Source organism: Chrysemys picta, chromosome 3 (genome assembly GCF_011386835.1).
Source record: "Chrysemys picta bellii isolate R12L10 chromosome 3, ASM1138683v2, whole genome shotgun sequence".
NCBI classification, from domain to species: domain Eukaryota; kingdom Metazoa; phylum Chordata; order Testudines; family Emydidae; genus Chrysemys; species Chrysemys picta.
The window spans coordinates 46,136,852-46,159,348 of NC_088793.1; the positions used below are offsets into that span (position 1 = coordinate 46,136,852).

The 22,497-nt window shown below is 38.6% G+C and overlaps 1 long non-coding RNA gene across 2 annotated transcripts; it reads right to left on the reverse strand.

The window, feature by feature from the left end:
• Positions 1–642: 642 nt before the first annotated feature.
• On the reverse strand, positions 643–20,352 carry LOC122173595 (uncharacterized). 2 transcript variants are annotated; one of them, XR_010599228.1, is made up of 4 exons: positions 20,201–20,352; positions 18,462–18,559; positions 3,230–3,313; positions 643–1,985 (listed from the first exon to the last, which is right to left on the reverse strand). It is a non-coding gene; the product is annotated as an uncharacterized LOC122173595 (long non-coding RNA). The 2 variants fall into 2 exon arrangements; XR_006174174.2 differs by having other exon boundaries at positions 3,208–3,313.
• Positions 20,353–22,497: the final 2,145 nt, after the last annotated feature.

Genomic DNA, 22,497 nt, shown 5'->3' on the forward strand with positions numbered 1-22,497 from the left:
TCAGGACAGCTAAGCTTAGGTACATTTCTTTGTGGAACTGTTACTGAAGCTGCTATCAATCTAGCATATACCCACCCTGACAATGGAAATACAGAATTCCCAAGTGGAAATGACTCATCACTACTAGCCACAGTGGTGAAACTGTTAGTTGGAGAATTTCTTCTCAGCTTTGTCAACAGAGGAGACTGACCAATCTTCCTTGTGTTTTTTATGTCTGCTTTCTATAATTAGTCTAACAAAAGATTTGCACACAGGCACACACAGGTTTCAGAGTGGTAGCCGTGTTAGTCTGTATCAGCAAAAACAACAAGGAGTAAAGTGCCACAAGAACTCCTCATTGTTTTTACACATACACACACACACACATACAAAGAGATGTACAGTAAAGAGTCTTGAGCAACATGTATTAATAAGAGCAGCAGAAATGGATGGATGTAAAAAAGGCATAAACCAATGTTATAGTAAAGGGTGACAAATGAGCTTTATCCATGTGGCAGATAATTCCATTGTGTCAAAAGACTGCTGTGGTTGACCATGATCCACTTCCCAGATTTAGGTGACTATTTTTTACATATCCTCAACCATTAAGTATCTTGGAGATAAAGACTGGGGTCATGAATTCAACACAAAAAGAACAGGAGTACTTGTGGCACCTTAGAGACTAACAAATTTATTAGAGCATAAGCTTTCGTGGACTACAGCCCACTTCTTTGGATGCATACAGAGTGGAATAAATATTGAGGAGATATATATACACACATACAGAGAGCATAAACAGGTGGGAGTTGTCTTACCAACTCTGAGAGGCCAATTAAGTAAGAGAAAAAAAATCTTTTGAAGTGATAATCAAGATAGCCCAGTACAGATCCTATGCTGGACCAAGTCTTTACCATCCTATCTTATCGACTTGAGAACTGGAATATTGCTTTGTTAAACACTAGTATCATTTAACCCCAGGAAAAGTTGTAGAATTGGTTCAATTATGTTATCCAGAAAACAATTCCTTTGGAAGCATTTAAGGAGTATCTGAGAAAAAAAAACAAAATACATCAGCCCTCTGATGAATTTTATGGCATGAGAACAGGTAATTAAACTGTAAATGTTGATCTTGCTAATGCTTATAAGTGGATTATTGGAAATAAATAGTAGTTAAATGCCTTCAGAATTCAATACACATAATCAGAAACAACTGGCAAATCTACATCAGTCAAAACCAGTGTATTGTGTAGTTAGTAGAAAGCGGGGGTGGGGGGGAATCCCAGGGAATTAAAATACTTTGCAAGTGTAAATGGACTAAAGGGTAAGCTGAAAATACATTTTACCTATTGTTTATCCCGTGCTAGGGTCTAATGTGATTTCAAAACAGTCTTTAATTCTATTCTTTTCTGGATGATCTTGTCTAAGGACTCAATCCTTCTCCCAATTAAGTCCATTTACTGCCATGGAGGCAGGAACAGGTCATAAGAGTGCAGTGAGTGTATAGTAAAGGTTGGAAAGGGGAAAATGTTTAATAGAAAATAGTGGAATTCAAGGATGGTATAGGCAGGGACTCAAATAATAAATGACCACTGACAATGAGTTCAGTAGGAGATTCAGATGGAAATCCATGAAATTTGTATTAAAATAATTAGTTTCCTATAGGGGGAAGAAAAACAATCATGCTTTTCAGTGGTCTCCAGTAATAGACAGAAGTTACCATATACATTTTATTCTATTTTCAATATTTACATCCCATGGCTGAATTGATATGCTGAAAGACTCCATATATTCAACATTTGATATCAAGGATTATTCTGTGAAGATGTTGGCAGATCCCTCTTTGGTTTATTTTAGAAGTATGAATCCCATTCATTAGAATAGCTTTTCAAATGAATGGCTTGCAGCGTCCTCTTGAATAGCGTACTTGTGATTGATGTAAATCACTCATTCTTTGCCTTTTCAGTTTCACATCCTCTCTGGGATGGCTTCAGTCCATGTCTGGCAACCTAAATATAACAATAGTAGTCCTGTTAGTAACAGTAAGAGCACCTGTGAAGTGCAGGTAATGGGAGATTCAACACATAGCATTATTTAGCCATTAACCAGAAAAGAAAATGTGTGTGTTGATTTGAACCCACATTGGAGGAGAATTACTTTAGGAAATTGCACAGTACAAACAATCTTAAAGCAACAGACGGGCAGCCTATAATTAGTGAAAAGCTCGTGGACATTAGCCCTAGCATAGAAGAGACAAGTTACTTTCTGAAGGAAAAATTCAGACGAAAACTTTTCATTTCCTGAAGATGTTTAAGAGTTATAAACGGCTGGGGCGTGGTATCACGATTTTCTTTTATTTCAACACATTTGAATTATAGGCACCAGTCCAGATAATTTCCTGATTCACACCTAAAAAAGTCCAAGTACTCAGATTTGTGCCTGCAGTTCAAATGAGGATGCAAAATTACACATGCAAATATTACATTTCAAATTCCTCCTGCAAATATAGTGATGAAAAAGTGACCCTATATGTTATGTTATAATGCAGAATCAATGTGCAATCTTACATATATTGCCAATGAGAATATATCAACTAAACAAATTCCAACAAATGATTTAACTTACTATTCAGATTAAATAGAATCCTTCAGGACTCTATTTTTTAAGTTCATAGTCAAGATAAAATTGTGACTTACTAGTCACACATAGAAGCTAATTTTTAAACAAAAGCTGGGACATTAAATTAAAAAAATCAAAACTGAATCAGTCGATGCTTATACCTAAACTGTGTTCTTACAAACTAGGGTCTGATCCTGCACCCTTTTTTTTTCAGAAAATTCCTTTTGATTTAAGGGAAAACACATCTGAGGAGGTATGGCAGTATTACATGGTATTGCACAACATTACAGATTGTGCCCACAAGGAGGGATGCCCAAGAGGCACCCAAGTGCAAAATTAAGCCATTGTGTCCACATGTATTGTGAGAGGTATAATTGGTATTTCATTGAAATTATGTTGGTTCCAATTGTTACTAAGATTGCAATGCCTCAATAATAAATAGCAATAGCTTGCACTTCTATAGCATCTTTTATTTGAAGATTTTAAACCAGGTTTAATTAAGCCTTCTAGCACTCTTAACAAGAAAGATAGATATAATTATAAACTATTATATAATAAAATACATATTAAGATAAAATATAATGATACTTTGGGATTATATATCCTTCATACTTCCTCCCATGCTGCCCCTCACATTAGGAAGAGCTCTCCATAAATATCTGCAAATCCATGTCTGCCCGCCTTCAAATCCCTCCTTAAAATTCCTCTTCTGTGATGCCTGAAAACAATTGAAAATAAATATGATACAGACCTGCAGTTGATGTATCTTGACCTACAGTATATCAGCGTGATTTTGCAGTGATCTGTCTGATAAAGGGTAACTAATAATATATTGGAAATTGTAAAGGATGTTTAATGTAAGGGAGTTTTTTCATTTATTATGACTTTTAACCAATAGAAACTATATTCTCATACACACCCACACATACCTATAATTCTTTATCTATAAATATGAAAGTACATATGACTTGGAAAATTACACAAATACAAACTGTTTAAAATATAAGTATAGGAATCGTAGAATGTAAATAGCATGGCTAAATCTTTGACATTAAAACAAATCTGTGTGCATGTAGCAATACCCATTTAATAATGTGCACTAGTAACAAAATACGATACTTTGTTTAGCCTAACCAAAAGTGCTCAGTGGTTCTTTCTTTGTGTATAATCTCTTTTTTGACATTTGTAGAAGATTTTTAATGGATTAATTTTCCCTCCTAAACATGCATATTTACTCACTTCAGCGATTATGCACATTTTGCACATTACAGGACAGTGTGCACTTTAAAAATGTTGACTATATCTACTTTGCGCCTTACTTGATTTTCCATCTTCACCTTTGCCTTCTGCCCCCAATGTACATAAAGGACAAATAGCTTAAATACAAGGGAAAAGGAGAAGCTAAAGTGATCACTCATGTTTGTTTTTCTCTCCTCAAAGTACATTTTGTACCTTTTCCAAGAAAGTGAATCCCTCAAATGCCACTTGAGATTTAAATGAAAGTGCACCATCATATTAAAAACAATAGGCCCGCTTTTGCCAACCTGACTCATGTTGAGTAAAACCTTATTATGCAAGTATTCCAGCTGAAGTCTCAGGGCTATTCACCTCGAGTAAGGGTGGCAGAACCCAACTCACTGTGAAAAACTCTTAATCAAAAAAAGTTTGAAGACATTTAGAAGAATTTGTCATTTGAATTAAGATTTCTTTATAAACAAAGTCATTCTGTTCTTATTGTACTTGTGCACCAGTTAGATGTAAAGACCACTGCATTTCTTCAAGAGATATGTTTGCTTTAATATTGTTAAGAGAAATAAAAAGTTCCTCCCTGTACACGTTTGCAGATTGATTTCTGTAATAATGTTGATAAATGTTCCTCTGCAGCATAGACTCTGTGTGTGTGTGTGTGTGTGTGTGTGTGTGTGTTTCTGAGAGGGAGACTTTTCTTCCTTTCCTTTTTGGCAAGCTGAACAGAAGGATCTATTTTTTGACAGTCTGCCATTCTCAAGAGGGCATAAAATCTGCATTTCCTTTCATCTGTCTGGATTAGTGGATTATCCTGCAGTCTGCCTTGGTGACTGAGATACTTTATATCCTGCATCTCTGAGTTCTTCTAACTGATATAATAACAGGTGTGTTTCTGCGATTTGGCACGTTATATGGAGGGGGAGAGGTTTTAACATGTGGCTGATTTGTATCTCACAATCTTAATTATTTTTTCCCTAGGACCTCATTTCAACAGCCAACACTATACTAATACGGAAGTAATGCTTTTTACTTTTGCCTCATTTTGTGATAAAAGTACATCAAAGGGCAAAGTTAGAAGCCTGCCTCTAGTCCTTGATCCAGTTTCAGAAAGGGGAGAGAAAAAAAGAAGGGAATGATATTACTGCAGCAAAAATAGTGTGTGAAAAGGGAAGGGTTTGTACGGTGATCCCAAATTATACTACTGCAGTCACAAACAAAATGTAAAAACATTTAAGATTGAAAGGCTTTTTCAGTTAATAGCCCCGTAATTATACTTAACAAAAATTAAATAATTTAAAAACACCAAATGTTAGAATATCTGGAAACAAACAGCTACAGGTCCTTGCACCTCTGCATGGGTCAGCCACATGAGGACATCTGAATTCTGCTGTGGGTGCTCCAGAACTAGGTTATGTACAGCCAGAAAATGTCAAATAAGGATTAGTCTGGAATGGGGGAATAGCACCTATATCCATCCCGGATTAAAACCATGGCAGATCTTTTCTTCTCCTATATTCTGTGACCAACTCTCAGTCTTTATAACATGATAACTTTGAACAAAATCATAAACCTGTCCAGCTGCAAGAAACCTATTTTCTACTTAATCCTGTGGTTCTTCACCATGGTTTGTGGTGGTGATGGCTGGGATGGCCCCAAAGAATTGCTCGAGCCTTCTTAATTTCAAAGACTTCTAAAAGACTAGCTGAAATACATCCCTGGTACAGCTCTATTGACTTCCATGCAGTTGTACCTGCATAATGGGCATAGGGAGTCTAGAGGGTGCTGAGGTAACATTCACTTATACCATGGTTCTATTTTGTCCCATAAAACTATATTCTTCACAATATTCTTCTTTACAGATTTATGACTGATCTCTTTCTGTCTGACCCCTTTATTTTTAAATTCAATCCTTACTCTATTCTCACACTCAGTTGCTAATCTACAGTATAAATCATAGAAATGTAAGACTGGAAGGGACTTTGATATGTCATCAAGTCCAGTCCCCTGCACTGAGGCAGACTAAGTATTATCTAGACCAGCGGTTCTCAAACTTTATTTCATTGTGACCCCCTTCTGACAACAAAAATTACTACATGACCCCAGAAGGGGGGACCAAAGACTAAGCCCACCCAAGCCCTGCCACCCCACGCTCAGGGCGGCCAAAGCTGAAGCCTGATGGGTTCTTCCTTGGATGGGGGGCATGTAACAGCCCTGAGCAGTGGGGGTTCAGCTTTGGCTTCAGCCCTGGGTGGTGGGGCTTGGGCTTGGGCTTGGGCTTCAGACTTGCTGGGGCCCAGGGCCAACACCAGCCTTGTTGACCCCATTAAAATTGGGTCATGACCCATTTTGGGTCCCGACCCACAGTTTGAGAACCCCCGATCTAGACCATCCCTGGCAGGTGTTTGTCTAACTTGCGCTTAAAAACCTCCAATGATGGAGATTCCACAATCTGCCTAGATAATTTGTTCCAATGCTTAACTATCCTTATGTGACAGGGTGTGCATACACCGCACTGGGCCAGAAGGAATTAACCCCACACTATGGGCAGAGTAAGTCCTGCTCCTCAGTTTGACTGTGACCAGTTATAACCACTCTGAGTATGGTTTTCCAACCAATTGTGTCCTCACCTTATAGTAGGTTCATCTAGACTATAGTTCCCTAGTTTGTTTATGAATAGGTCTGCCAAATAGTTAATTCTGTCATCCATCAAAAACTATGTTTCTCAGTTACTCTCCTCTGTTGAGTCTACCTTTACCTTTTAGCTATTCTTCACATTCCTTTGTTTCTTTCCAGAAAACTTGTAACTTCTTCATTAACCTGTCCAGTTACTCTGTTTTTTTTGTTTCCGTCTCCAGCGATGCTCCTCATAAAGAGTGAAATTAGTACCTGTGCAGAGTGCTGGATCAAGGCCTACATACCACTAGATACCAGCGATGCTCCTCATAAAGAGTGAAATTAGTATCTGTGCAGAGTGCTGGATCAAGGCCTAGATACCACTGATGCCTTATTTTGAGAGTTCCAGGGGAACTTACGTAGTGCATAGGTCTTCTGCTGGCCCACTGCACAGAGGTTAGTTTACTTATAATGAAGTGGGATGAAAGACTCTTTGACTCCCTGTCAATGTGTTATTTGTTTGTGGTGATGCCCAAGATATGCTAGCCAATTTTCAGACATTAAAGAAGGTCTGGTCACTAATCAATGCAGATCACAGTCTAAAGACGGACAAATGAAGACAGTTCAGAGAAAGGAAACAAACAAAAGAGAACTTCTGTTCACAAGATTTACGATAGGCTGCTGATATAATATTCTTTGGCATAGAGAGATTAGTAAAGCTGAAACATTCTGTATTCTTGACCTAGAGTACAGGAATTTAAGAAAAGCTGTCTGCCATACAAACATATATAAAATATGTATACTTTATAGTCACTCTGTATCTTGTGTCCCACCATTTGCTTTATAGTTTGCTTTGTAGTTTCTCTTTCTGACAATAATTAAATGCACATTTGTTTCTTCTTTTTTTTTTTCAACAGGCAGTAAAACTTGAAAGTGATTTAGACCCTGATTCCGGAAAACACTTAAGCATGAGTTGAGGATTTTTCCTGAATGCGGTAGGCATGAATAAGGACCTCAGCAGAAGCACAGTCCAAATTAAGGACAAATGGCAATAAGTAGGCATACCATAAAAATATGGGAAATATGGAGGAAATGTCTCCAGTGTTCCAAGTCCAGTGAATCTAAGTTAAAATGGAGCCTAAGGCTTTCCACTGTGGAGGGGGACTTCTGTTTATAACCATTCAGTTGCAAACAGTTGTTATATGATTTGAATATGGATCACAAATCAAAGTCAACGCTGTGATGCATTTGCAAAAAAAAATTGTTAATATCATTCTGGGTGTATTAACATGTTTGTTGTATGTAAGACATAGTGTCACACTCTACTCACCAATGGTGAGGCCTCAGCTCGTGTAGTGTGTCCAATTCTGGGCATCACACTTCAGGAAAGATGTGGAAAAATTGGAGTGAGTCCAGAGGAGAGCAAGAAAAATGATACAAGGTTTAGAAAACATGACCTATCAGGAAAGGTTAAAAAAACTGGGCATGTTTAATCTTGAGAAAAGAAGACAGAGGGGACCTGATAAGTCTTCAAATGTGTTAAGGGTTGTTGTAAAGAGGATGGGGATCAGTTCTCTGTGTCCTGTCCTGAAGGTGGGACAAGAAGTAATCTGCTTAATCTGCAGCAAGGGAGATTTAGGTTAGATATTAAGAAATCTTTCTAACTCTAAGGGTAGTTACGCACTGGAATAAGTTTCCAAGGGAGGTTGCAAAATCCCCATCACTGGAGGTTTTTAAGAACAGATTAGACAAACATTAGTCAGGAATGGTCTAGGTACATGGTCCTGACTTAGCACAGGGAGTTGAATTTGATTACCTCTCAAGGTCCTTTCCAGACCTACATTTCTATGATTCTATGGTACGGCCAGGACCTAACAGCCAGGACTGGGAGATGGGAGAAAAAAGGAACAACAAGTGAAAGAAGGGATCTTTAGAGTCGGTTATCACATTTATTATCCTTACAGTAACGTCCAAGTACAAAACTAGAAATGGAGAGGACAGAAGAAAAAGGGAAAAGAGCCAAGGACAGAGTATTGAAAAACATTGAAAGGGTAGATAAGAGGAAAAAGATGTAAAGCCTCCATCAATATAAAAAGCTATAACTATTCAAATCAGGAAAAGAAAGAGCCAAAGATTCTGTCTTCTTTCTTGAGGCACTCAAGGAGTGCAGATTGTTCAACGGTCAAAAGGTGCACTAAAGTCAAGCAGGATGTGAAGAAAGGATGATGGATACCTGTCCGTTTTGAGAGATTTATCACTTATGGAAGTGTTGTCTCGTCTCTGGGATAGGGTGACTGAAAACAGGCAAAGTGGTTGGCTTGGCAAGATGGTCAGTGTGGTGGGTATATGCATTCTTGGACTGATATGATGAACGGAAAAAAAGGACAGTAATTCCTTAGACATGCGCTGTGTCGCACTCTCATTGCTAATATGGAAATGAATCCATATGTATAAAACAATAACAATCAGAACTGGGCATTTGCTGGCTATTACTGGCATGATATGGTACACATAACATCCAAATACACTATTAAATCAAGATCCAGAAGTATAAAGCCTTTCCATTATTTTATTCTGTAAAAGCTCTATTTTATCTGGCCATTATCATTTTAGGTTTATAAACTTTATATTGGGCTCTGCAGGCTTATAATTCATTCTGAACACACAGACAGTACCTTAAATGCATCCTGGGCCTCCTAGTGGCTACAGAAGTTTTTTCATCAAGAGAAATAAATCTGGATAGGAGTTACAGAGCCACATTGAAGCCACTGAGGACAGCACTGTAGTTACCATCTTTAGATTGTATTAAGAATATTTTTTTCTTTTTATTGTCTGCCAATTCCAATCTGTTTTGGTTTCAATTTACTTTGATGGGCATTGGGTTAGGCACATAATGAAGTAACATTATCAATTTATCAAAGACAAAATTGGCTAGGCTTTAAGGTTTATCACCGTATTACATGCATCACAGTGACAAACACTGTAAACTTGTGTTCTCATATTTGCATATATTTTCCAATCAAAAATAATTGACAGTGTATTTGCTTTCTATTCTTTTTAATTTAATTACCAGCATAAATAATTCAGAGAAACGATTCCTAGTTACTTCTTTTTTATACTTCTTTTTCGTATGTTTTCTTCCCAGCTGACAGGGATGGATTGACTTGCTAGCCATATACAATATTAGCACACCTCTACATTGTGCAACAGAGATTTATAATAATAGGACTCATTGTACCTTTTTTGTGAATGTATCATTGTTGTTTCCATTGTAAGACTGAATTATCAGGGGTAACCATCTCAAATGTTTCAAGTTGATTTGGGTTGGACTTTGGGAAGGAGGCATCGTGAATGCAAATTTCTCTATCTGAATGGCTAAAATATACGGATCTATTGTTTCCTGTCATAGAACATGTGGATACATCATTTGGACCTGTTTTCAAATACTTTAAAATTATTTAATTTTGTTACAATTTTTTGGTAGAGCAAAGGTCCCTGCCATCTAGAGTGAACAGATGTCCTGATTTTGTAGGGACAGTCCCAATTTTTGGATCTTTTTCTTATATAGGCTCCTATTACCCCCCAATGCCTGTCCTAATTTTTCACATTTGCTGTCTGGTCACCCTACAGGTGCCATCCAATAAAAAGTCCTGAAAACTCCCTATTTTTCTTTAGATTAATTTTACCAATGACTACCACTGAGGCTCTGTATTGCAGCCATTTTCATAAATGAGTAGATTTTAGGGCCAGAAGGGACTGTTAGGATTATCTAATCTGACCTCCTGCATAACTCAGGCCATAGAACTTCACCCAGTAATTTCTGATTAAACCCATAACTTCCATTTGAGCGAAAGCATATCCTTCAGAAAGAAATTCCGCCTTGATGTAAAGACTTTAATCAATGGAGAATCAACCATATCCTTAGGTCAATTGTTCCAATGTTTAATTAACCTAATTGTTACAAAGTTATACCATATTTCTTGTCTGAATTTGTGGCTCTTCAGCTTCCAGTCATTGGATTTCATTATGCCTTTTTCTGCTAGTTGCTTTTCAGAAATTTCTTGTCCATGTAGGTATTTACAGACTGTGATCAAGTCACCTTTTAATCTTTTCTTGGTTTATCTAAGTAGATTGAGCTTCTTCAGTCTTTCACTGTATGATATGTTTTCCAGATCTCTAATCATTCTTGTAGCTCTTTTCTGAATCCTTTCCACCACCAACACCCACAACCCAGCATTCTTTTTGAAGTGGGATTCAGACTTGGACATAGTAATGATTACACTAATGCCTTTTACAAAGTTAATACCACCTCCATTGTCCTACTTGATATTCCCATGCTTATACATCCAAGGATTGTGTCCATCTTTTATCTACAACATGGCACTGGCAGCACATGTTCAATTGATTATCTACCATGATGCTTAAAGGCTTGTCTCCATGAACATTTAGTTCATCTCAATTTGGGGTGGAAACTACCCCACGCTTGCCTGCCATGGACTAAGTGTCCATGTGGACCTGATGATGGTTATTAACATTAGTTAATCCACTTTGATTACTCCCATTTCAAAGGAAGACTACATCAAAGTGGATTAACAAACTATTAATGCTCATCATCAGAGTACACATAGATAGTTTGTAGCAGGCTAGTGCAGAGTAGATTCACTCCCAAACTTGCTGCAAACTAAATGTTTGTGTAGACAAGCCTTTAGTCCTTTTCAGAATCACTGCTTCCTCAGGTACAATCCCCTATCTGATAAATGTTTTTGTTCTTAGTTGTATGACCATGCATTTGGCTGTGTTGATTTGAAATGCATTTTGTTCAAATAAGCCTTACCACCACCATACCAAGCAATCCATACCAGTCTTTACAACTGACCTGTCCTCAACATTAATTACCACTTCCACAATTTGTGATATCTATAAATTTTACCAGCAATGATTTTATATTTTCTTCCAGATGATTGATAATTATAGTAATACCTAGATCTTATATAGTGTTTTTCATCAAAGCACCTTACATATGAGGTCAATATCATAATCCCCTTTTTGCAGATGGAAAAACTGATATGGAACAGTGTTGGGCAAAGAACAATTGTTTGAAGGACCCCTCTGGATGATGGTTTCGCATTATCAGCTCACCAGTTTTAATATATGTAATATAAGCAACATTGATTTTGTCTACCGCTATTTAAAAAAAAAATCAGAATAGAATGTAGGACTAGGTCAAATGTCTTAGTGTTGGAAATCTAACTATATTATGTCAATGCAAACTTATAATCTCATCAAAAAGTGTATCAAGTTTGTTTGACAAGACTTATTTTTCATAAAACTATGTGAATTGGCATTAATTATACCTCAAACATTTGATTTTTTACTGATTATGTCCCATAATGCCCTTTCAATGATTTTTCCCAAGATCAATGTTGGGCCAACTGACCTATAGTTTCCCAGGTTGGCACAGGAAGACTTGTTTTACAATCCTCTGAAACTTCCCCATTACAATAAGATTTGTTAAGTTACCATTAGCGGTTCAGAATGCCCCTCGGCCAATTCTTTTAATACGTTTGAATGCAAGTTATCTGGACCTTCTCATTTAAAAATGTTTAACTTTATTAGATGCTGTTAAACATCCTCCTCCGTTATTAATAGAATATAAAGTATTTCATTATCACATTATCATCTCCTAGGTGGGGTAATTCTCTGGCCATTGTGTGTGCATGTGGGAAGGCTGTTCAGCATACCCACAACTCAATGCCAGAGAAACAATCACTCTATGACATCAGCAGGAGTTTAGGGCCTTTAGCAACTCAGAGTACTGGGCCCTAAAATATCACCATAATCAGTTGCAGGGATCTCTGACCTGAGGCACTTCTTCCACAACACTTTAAATTTAGCTGAGCGATAACTGGTAATGGGTAAACATCCAAAGGTTGGGAGTTTGAACTTTCAGATATTTATCAGAAAAGACCCTGACTTTGGTTATAAGTTGAGATAAATAGAACCTCCATGAGCCTACACACGTAAGCCAAAAATGCATGAAAATGTTTTTTTACAACATTTCTGAGGCTTATACTTCAGATCCTTGACCAAAAATATGAAATATGAAATATCGGAGCCTAAGAAAGATTTATTTTAAATTGGTTATAAAAATGGCAAGAAGATTCTGAAGGATAAGGGAATGAATTGTGGGGGGAGGATTTCTGAAGCAGTTCATTTATCTCTAGCTGGAATACACTGTATATTTAACTAGTGTCCTTGCATAACAGTGCATAAAACTATGGGACCACCAGGCTGGAAGCTATCTCTGATTTTAATGTAAACACTTATGAACTTGCATCTTGCATCAGTTATTTTCCCTGATTGCACACCACAAGCTGGTTGATTGGAAACATAGTATAGTCATGTGCTGCCAATAACTACTAACATGCTCGTTCTGATAAAAACTATAGAGCCAGATTCTCTGCTGTTGTTAACCAATTTAGCTCCTTTGACTTCAAAGGAGCTGGTCATTTACACCACCAGACAATTTGGCCCATAATGGCACAATTATCATTCTGTAATTGCAGTCTTGCAAGGCTGTCGTTACTGCCTGAATGTTTCTGAACTCCAATTGCTTTTGTTGGGAAATGAAGCACCTTGACAGGTCAGGCTCTAAAACTAGGAAATAGTCCAGTTGTGTGGTCACTCACTGCAGGGTTAAGATTTTAATCTTTTCATATTTCTTGTATAATGTTGCAACATGTCATTTTGGTTTAAATATAGCAATTTACTGGTTAAAGCCAAGACTGTTTTATAGGTGCATCAAGTATCTTTTTAATAGAAAATATTTTTTACTAATTTAGGAATTTGCAGCTTCTTCATCTAACTCTGTTGGTGCTACTTCTTGGTCACACCTATTTTTCTATCGTTGACCATTAAAATTATTACATCATTAGTAGTGGCGACACCTTCCAGTGCTGAGGGATGCAAGGGTGGAAGAAGCCTCAACTGGAAGCAGCCAAGGAAGTGTTCCACATGATCCCTCTCTTTTTCTCTCTCACCCTCACCTCAGCATGTGAGAACTGATGCTTCTCTCTTCCCCCAACTACCCCCCTACACATCCTTCTTTCTGCTCAGGGCCTGGGGGTAGGTCATCTGCTGTTTCTGAGGCCTCAGCTCTGGGACTTTTCCTGCCCACTGCTGCTGCCACTGGGCAGTGGGGGTGTCAAGGCTGATTCCCCACTCTGACACTTTGAGTGCAGAAGGTGGGGGCCTGCAAGTATTTTAAAAATTAATACTTGCCACTCCAGGTTTGTATTAAACTTCCAAGGTTACAGCTTCTCTCTGATCTTGGCTTGGTAAACTCTGCCACCACCCAAATGCAAAACCCCTTTTGGAACCTAAGAAGATACACTTGGGAATTCCTTCCTGTGGGGTACCTTCAATCCCTTTCACACACATCCTCTGGGGAAGAGCTGAGAAAGAAAACAAAGGAAATTAGCTGTTGCCACCAGCTAATTAAACAACATATGCACAAACCTCTTAGGACCCAAAAATCCAATCCTGTCCTTAAAAAAAGGAAAATTTTATTAAAAACAAAAAAGAAAGAAAATACATCTGAAATGTAGGCTTTTGTTAAATTTTAAAAAGAGCAATTCCAAAAATTAAGCACCTAAAATAGCTTTCTTGGGCGTTCATCTTAAAGATTACAAGCAATCAAAAGCATCTGTGGATAGCACAGAAGAGTTCATTAGCCATAACAAATAAACAGAAATAATCCTAATCGCGTCTTTCTAAACATTCCTGATCTACTTATACATTTGGGGGTTCCAAATAAGTAATTCTACACATGAGCTGATGATTTATGGTCATACCTGACTTAAAGCTTCTCATAGCATAACTGCTCCCTGTTCCCCTCTTTCCCGGAGGGGGAAAAAAACAAAGAAAAAGTAGAAGTTTTTTCCTCATTTAAAAAAGTTCTACGCCTTCTCATTGGCTCTTTTAGTCAAAGGCCACTCCCTTTCCTTTACCTGGGGGACTTCGTTAAGCCTTTACAGGTAAATCAAGCAGTGAACAACCATCAAGATGGACTTTATAGCTAACTGGCTGGCTGGGTGTTCATAAAAGGGAGTTACCCCCTCCCCTACATTTATCACAGAGGGTGATTTTGAGACTGGCTGAATGGCTCCCATTAGGGCAGGATGACTGGATCCTGTATGGCTGTGGTGGAGTGTGAGGGGTGATGATACAGTTTGCTGCCTATGTGGGGTAACCATTGTGAGCTCTCTATTTCTCACCCTTACTCTAATTAGGGGATCTTTGTTGAACCTGGGGGATGGGCCGATTGCTAGTTTTGGGTTCTGGAAGGTATTTTTTCCATATGATAAAGTCAGCAAACTGCTGTGTGGATTTTTCACCTTCCATACGTCATGCTGGAAGTCCAGTTTAGGGAAGTTAATTAGGATTGTCACAAATTTGGCAGGTTCCAACGAGGTTGCGGGATTAGAAAGGATCTGACTAAGGTCTCTGTAACTCAGTGGGCTACGTGTACATTGTTTCTGAACACAGCATGGCAGAGTGAGGGGATTTGCCTCTATGTCTGTGTGGCTTGTGGCACCTTCTACTTTTCTCTCCTACCACTGATGCAGAGGAGGGAAATGGCCTGCTTGGTTGTGTGGAGTGGTTTCTCCATAATAATAGATAAAAGTTTGAAATAAAGTTGTATCCTTTTCATTTAGCTATATGGTGGTATCTGTGTGTCATGTTTTTCCACATAGACATTAATTCAATTGAAATCACATGATTATTAGGATATCTCCATGATATTCAGCGGCACAGTGGGTTCTTGTTACAACATTGTACCATACCTGGAATACTCAGCAGCAATCAGGTTGTAAATGATTTCTTGGTTGCAGTGCATCACTTACATATATGGAAATAATACTTTCCATCTTCAGGATAGATAATGGAATATCTGAATGTTATGGGATGCATTATACTCCTTTTCCTTTCTTCTCTTTTTTTGTCTTGTCCTACCACAGATGGGTAAACTGTACCTTGGAACAATGAATTAACAATTCTGAAAACATCTCTATCAGAAGATGCTGTTTCTGAAATGTCTGATTCAGCACTGTGGATTTTCGAATGTCAGGATGAATATTTCATAAAACCCTGTTGCTGGCAATATGGTTACATTGGGGAAAAGATGAATTCAGCACAATGTTAAACAGTTTTCTTTGTTGCTTCTGAATCTTGCATCACTGTTCAAGAAAATGGAGCACACTGAGCAGAGTCGATGGTATTGAGGTGCTCAGAACTTTGCATGGTTAATTTTAATTTCTGCTCTGTTAATATGTATTTATCAATAAAGAAGAAAAAGTATGGACATACAATTAGTACCAATCTACATGGTTTCAGGGGAAAATAGATCTGGGCAATTAACTTAATATTGTCATTTGACAATACAATACAATATAGTACAAGTCTGGTTGTCTACATAGGAAAGTAAATATTGGATAAACTAAGGCCTGGTCTTCACTAAGCCCCCACTTCGGACTAAGGTACGCAAATTCAGCTACGTTATTTAATAACGTAGCTGAATTCGAAGTACCTTAGTCCGAACTTACCGCGGGTCCAGACGCGGCAGGCAGGCTCCCCCGTCGATGCCGCGTACTCCTCTCGCTGAGCTGGAGTACCGGCGTCGACGGCAAGCACTTCCGGGATCGATTTATCACGTCTTAACCAGACGCGATAAATCGATCCCAGAACATCGATTGCCTGCCGCCGGACCCTCCGGTAAGTGAAGATGTACCCTAAGCTCTGAATTTAAACCAATATAGTTATACTGGTATAACTACCCCTTTTGGACAATCCTTTTTTCTATTTAGCTTATGTCAGTTTGGAAGGGGTTTAAGCTAAAGTGTAAAAAGGCTCTCTTATTCAGGAACTAGGGGGTCCACACAGGGAGTTATACCAGTATATCTCTATTGGTTTAATTAATATCAGCCTAACTATACTGGTATAATATGTAAAGCTTTCCTGTGTGGACAAGCCCTTTAACAGATGCTTAGCTCATGGTCTGTGTGATTCTCCAGAAGGAGAAATTGGTCACAGCCTTGCTGCAGACAGCAGTCAGCTAATGAAAAAAGTTTACAGAGACAATTGGACCTACCATTTGATTGGTAGCAGGCAGCAGGTTTAAAAGAAACACAAGGAAGTACTTCTTCACACAACACATACTCAGCCTGTGAAACTTGTTGTCATGGGATGTTGTGAAGGCCAAAAGCATAACTGGGTTCAAAAAAGAATTAGGTAAGTTCATGAAGTATAGGTCATCAATGGCTATTATCCAAGATGGTCATGGATGCAGTACTATGCTCCAGGCATCCCTTAACCTGCAACTACCAGAAGCTGGAACTGTACGAAAAGGGATGGATCACTCAAAATTGCCATGTTCTGCTCATTCCTTCTGAAGTGTCTGGCACTGGCCACTGTCGGAAGACAGGATACTGGGCTAGATGGATCACTGGTCTGACCCATTAGGGCCATTCTGAAGTTCTTATGCCTGCCAGACAGAAGAACAACTATGTGTCTATGTGTCTTTCAAACAAAAATGCCTTATTTGTAAAGCAGCCACTGTTGAATAGCTTGCACTTTCTGATACAGGTACAGAGCTCGCTTTAAGGATAAATTTCCTCTACGGTAAATTATAAATGCACGTTTTCTGAACAATTTGACACCAGAGGCAGCTACTGTTAATGTATTTTCACGAAGCAATTATCAATACTTAGTGCAGAGTATTATCTAATATTCCTTTGTTTACTCATAGCTTAAATGTGATGATCTCTGCCCTAATCAGCTCCCTAGGAGTATCCTCTCCTTAGGAAGTGAGATCTTCTCTTATACCAGTCAGCTCAATATTTCTCTTTCCTGAACACAGAAAAACACAGTAACAGCTGTTTTCCAGTATGTATCAAGCTGATTTTCTAATGTGAACTTAAACTTATGACTAAGAACCCTGGTCAACAGAAGATTAAAACTAGGAAGTCCTATACTTTCTCCCTAATGAAAGCCACCTATCCATTTCCAATCTCCATAATACCCATAATTACATGCAAATTGTGCAATTTTCAACTGTTTGTAGAATCTGTTCCTATAATTAAATGCACCACAACAATGTTTTTAAGAACTCACAGACATCACTATGAATCATATGCATCCTGCAGAGCCCCATCCGCACAAACAGAACTCATAGAACAACAATCTTGCAGCACACATTTTGGTTTGATACAATGGATTAGGAGTGAATAATTTAAGGAATCACAAGAAAGACCTGGTTGATTACTTTTTAAAACAAAGAAAAATGATAACACAGGCCTTTATCAAATGCCGGTTTTCTAGGAGAGGTGGCATTTAATGATTGGAAAAAAGTAACAGGCTGGCACTGGTCCAGGCAGTGAGCATTCCCACTTAAAACCCCTACAATTAAATTATTTAATGAGAATCATGTTAAACACAAAGTAGTTCATGCCATAAAATTAAGAAAGAATCTTCACTTTCCAATTTAATGGGGGGGAGGGCAATTTAATCCAATTACTTTTTTTTTAAAGTTTTTCCAGGGAAAAGTACATTTCTTCACAATCAACTTTTGATGCATTTCCCTAATTAATGCAATTTGATAAAATGAAACAAATTCACGATGTCATTAGTTGAGTTGTGCTTAATGAAGTTGGGTTGTATGAAACATTAACTGCAATACAAAATCTATTTCTTTGGCCTGGGAAATATGCATTTATCATTTCAGTACATTTACTCTGGAAGTTCCAATCATGAAGCCTTATCACCATAATCATCATGTCTTGATAAATCAACATAAATTAACATTTTGATCAATGCCATCATTAAGCGCAGGCTGTGAAGAATCTATTTCCTAGTAGCATGGGACAAGTTAAATAGGCTCCTTGACAGCCTAAATGATAACTATGTCTGATGGACAACTGTCAAATTTTAAATGGAAATAACTGTACCTGTGTTATCAACTTTGTTCAGCTCCACTCTTCCCCGGATGATGTATAATGTTGCCTCATAGATCAATATGTGGAAATGGTTTCAGCAAACAAGGCTTCTATATGCAGAATAAAACATATATAAACATCAGTAAATAAAGAAGTAATTTCACAAGTTTAATTTGAGAGAATTAAGATACTAGACTGAATTATTTTCATATAGTCTAATATATAGGGGCGGATATTGAAATGGAAATCTGGCATTGCTATCACTGTTTATCCATCTATATATTTTGGATTTCAAAGAGGAATCAAAATGTGTAAAACATTCAAAAACGGGGCCTGATCCTGCGACACTTGCTCATGTGAGCAGTCCTTGTTCATACCAGGTTAGTGGAACTATATATGTGAACAAAGATTACTTGTGTGAGCAAGGTCTTTGGTATCTACAGCCTGATACAAAATTAGAGTCAATCAGAGCCTTTCCACTGATTTCAATAGGATTTGGATCACACCTCTATCTAATGTTGTAAAGGCCAAGACTATAACAGGGTTCAAAAAAGAACTAGATAAATTTATGGAGGATAGATCCATCAATCCTATTAGCCAAAAGCTATTAGCCAGGATGGGCAGGGATGGTGTCCCTAGCCTCTGTTTGCCAGAAGCTGGGAATGGGCTTCAGGGGATGGATCACTTGATAATTACTCGTTCTGTTCATTTCCTCTGGGGCAACTGACGTTGGCCACTGTCAGAAGATAGGATACATGGACCTTTGGTCTGACCCAGTATGGCCATTCTTATGTACACATCCAAACATATATCTTATCACATTCCTTTGCCCCTCCATTTTGCCAATGACACTAGCCTCAATGCTTCCTTCATTACTCCCACTCTTGTCTTCATGTTTTCTTTCATGCTGTTTCCTCTTCACTGAACAACCTCCCAACACCTGATTCCCAATGTACCACACTGCCCTCATTAAAATCCCTGAAAAATACTGACTGCTGTGTCAGAGATCCAGTTGAGCATCACCTTTTGGCCATTCAGACTGCTCTGAGGGGTTCCAGATTCTGAATTCCTGGCTGTTTTAAGCCTCTACAGTCTGAATGGAGTCCAGGAACTGCCCCCCATCTAGAGGTTCCTAGGCACATTCTGGAGTGCATAATCTCTGTTTAGTACCCTGCCGTGAGAGTTCTGACCATGCAGACCACTGCTCAGCTCATGGAACTAGTGCTAAGCCCTCAGACTCTTTTTCGTAAAACAGTTCAATTGCACTGTCTCCAAGAACACAAGCTAGCTGCGTGTTCTTTCATGTGCTACATCTACCTCTTCAAGGGGCATGTGGTAGATGTAACACACGAAACACTCAGACACTTAGCACAGGATTCTAAAACCACTGATCTTTACTTAATTATTTGAGAAATACACAGAGTATAGATCATGTAGAAAATAGGACTGTCAAATGATTTAAAAAATAATTTCAATTAATCTCAGTTTTAATTGCACTGTTAATAATATTTATTTAAATATTTTTGAGGTCTTCTACATTTTCAAATATACTGATTTCAATTACAGCACAGAATACAAAGTATACAGTGCTCACTTTATATAATAATTTTTATTACAAATATTTTCACTATAAAATGATAAACAAAATAAATAGTACAGTAAAACCCCACTATAACGTGATGATTGGGGTCCAAAAAATTCGATCGCGATAAATGCAGGGTCGCGGTATAGCAGGGTTACGAAAAGTTTACCATTTAAAGCCCGTCAGTTTCAAGCCGGTCAATTTCTCTTGGGCAGAGAGCAGGGGAGATGTGTAAGGGGCAGAGGAAGAGTGAGGAGCAGCTGGGGAGGAGAGTGGCTCTTCCCGCCAAAAGGAGAAGCAGGGGGAAGAGGCAGTGGGGAAGGCACATTCCTTTTTTTGTTTTTTTTGTTTTTCTTTGGCAGCGCTCTGGCCGGGGGGGTTTTTTGTTTTGTTTGTTTGTTTGTGCTTTGGCGGCGCTCCGGCCGTTTTTTTTGTTTGTTTGTTTGTTTTGTGCTTTGGCAGCGCTCCGGACGGTTTTGTGTTTATTTGTTTTGTGCTTTGGCGGTTTTTGTTTGTTTGTTTGTTTGTTTTGTGCTTCGGCAGCGCTCCGGACGCTTTTTTTGTGTGTATGTGTGTGCTTCAGCGGCGCTCCAGCTGCTTTTTTGTTTGTTTGTTTGTGTGTGGGTTTGCAGCGAGCAGAGGAGATGTGAAAGGGGCAGAGGAAAAGTGAGGAGCAGCTGGGGAGGAGAATGGCTCTTCCTGCCAAAAGGAGAAGCAGGGGGAAGGGGAAAGAGGCAGTGGGGAAGGCACATTCCTTTTTTTTTTTTTTTTTGCGCGCGCGCTTGGGGCGGCGGGAGCCACCTTATGATCACGCTATATCCGAATTCGCATTATCGCAGTGCGCGTTATAGCGGGGTTTCCCTGATTTTTTTTCAATTCACCTCATATAAGTACTTTAGTGCAATCTCTTTATTGTAAAAGTGAAACTTACAAATGTAGAATGATTATTTTTTACATAACTGCGCTCAAAAACAAAACTATATAAAACTTTAGAGCCTACGTGTCCACTCAGTCCTACTTCTTGTTCGGCCAATCGCTCAGACAAACAAGTTTGTTTACATTTACGGGAGATAATGCTTCTTGTTTATAATGTCACCTGAAAATGAGAACACGCATTTGTATGGCACTATTGTAGCCGGCACTGCAAGGTATTTATGTGCCAGATATGCTAAACATTCATATGCTTTGACCACCATTCCAGAGGACATGCTTCCATGCTGATAATGCTCATTAAAAAAATTATGCGTTAATTAAATTTGTGACTGAACTCCTTAGGGGGGAATTGTATGTCTCCTGCTCCATTCAACGTAGTACTCTCCATGGTCCTCTGCTGGCTCCTTTTCCCCTGGCAGCAAGACTCCTTCAGAACCATGCATCAATTTATTGACGCTACCCTGGACAGCACATTAGGGAATCCAGGGAAGCAAACTAGGAAAATATGGTTTAGATGAAATTACTATAAAGTGAGTGCACAACTGGTTGAAAGACTGTACTCAAAGAACAATTATCAGTGGTTCGCTGTCAAATAAGACAGAAAATATAATATTGCCTCTATATAAATCCATGGTACACCCACATCTTGAATAATGTGTGCAGATGTGGTCACCCCATCTCAAAAAAGATATATTGGAATTGGAAAAGTTTCAGAAAAGGGCTACAAAAATGATTAAGGTTATGGAACAGCTTCCATATGAGGAGAAATTAATAAGACTGGGACTTTTCAGCTTGGAAAAGAGATGACTAAGGGGGGATATGATAGAGGTCTATAAAATCATGACTTGTGTGGAGAAAGTAAATAAGGAAGTGTTATTTACTCCTTCTCATAACACAAAAACTAGGGAGTCACCAAGTGAAATTAATAGGCAGCAGGTTTAGAACAAACAAAAGGGAGTCTGCTGCAAAATCCTACCTTCACGCCTCAAAGTAGCAGTGACCCTGGCTTGTCTGACAGTGAGGATAGTGGAATGTATTCTTCAGTAGGTTCAACCATGCTATTAAGGTATCAGATTACCAACCCAGGGAGAGGACAGCTGTCCTCCTTCTTGAGGTTGGGTGCTAGCTAAGTTGAGGAGGTAAACATGCCACTGACAGCATAGCTAGCGGGTGGCTGAAGAAATGGCTAAAACAACATGAATAAACAGGCCCCAGTTCCTTGTGTGCTCCTCAATCTGTTCTACGATGGTGCTGGGGATTTCAGTCGATAAGAGGCTGTTAAGAATTTCAGGGGCCAGAAAAAGGACTTCCCTCTCAGTGCGCACCTATAACTGCAGGACACTGATGAGAGACAATTTGATCAACCATCTAATGGAGGAGACGGCAAGCACAGCCTGCAATATCCTAGGTCTCTGTGAAACACGACAAAAAAAGGAAATGGAAATTAAGTGGAGAGACAAAAGTACCATCATGTTGGGAAAAGGAGAAGGTGTGACAACCGTTGGAGGAATTGGCTTCATCATCAACAAGGAA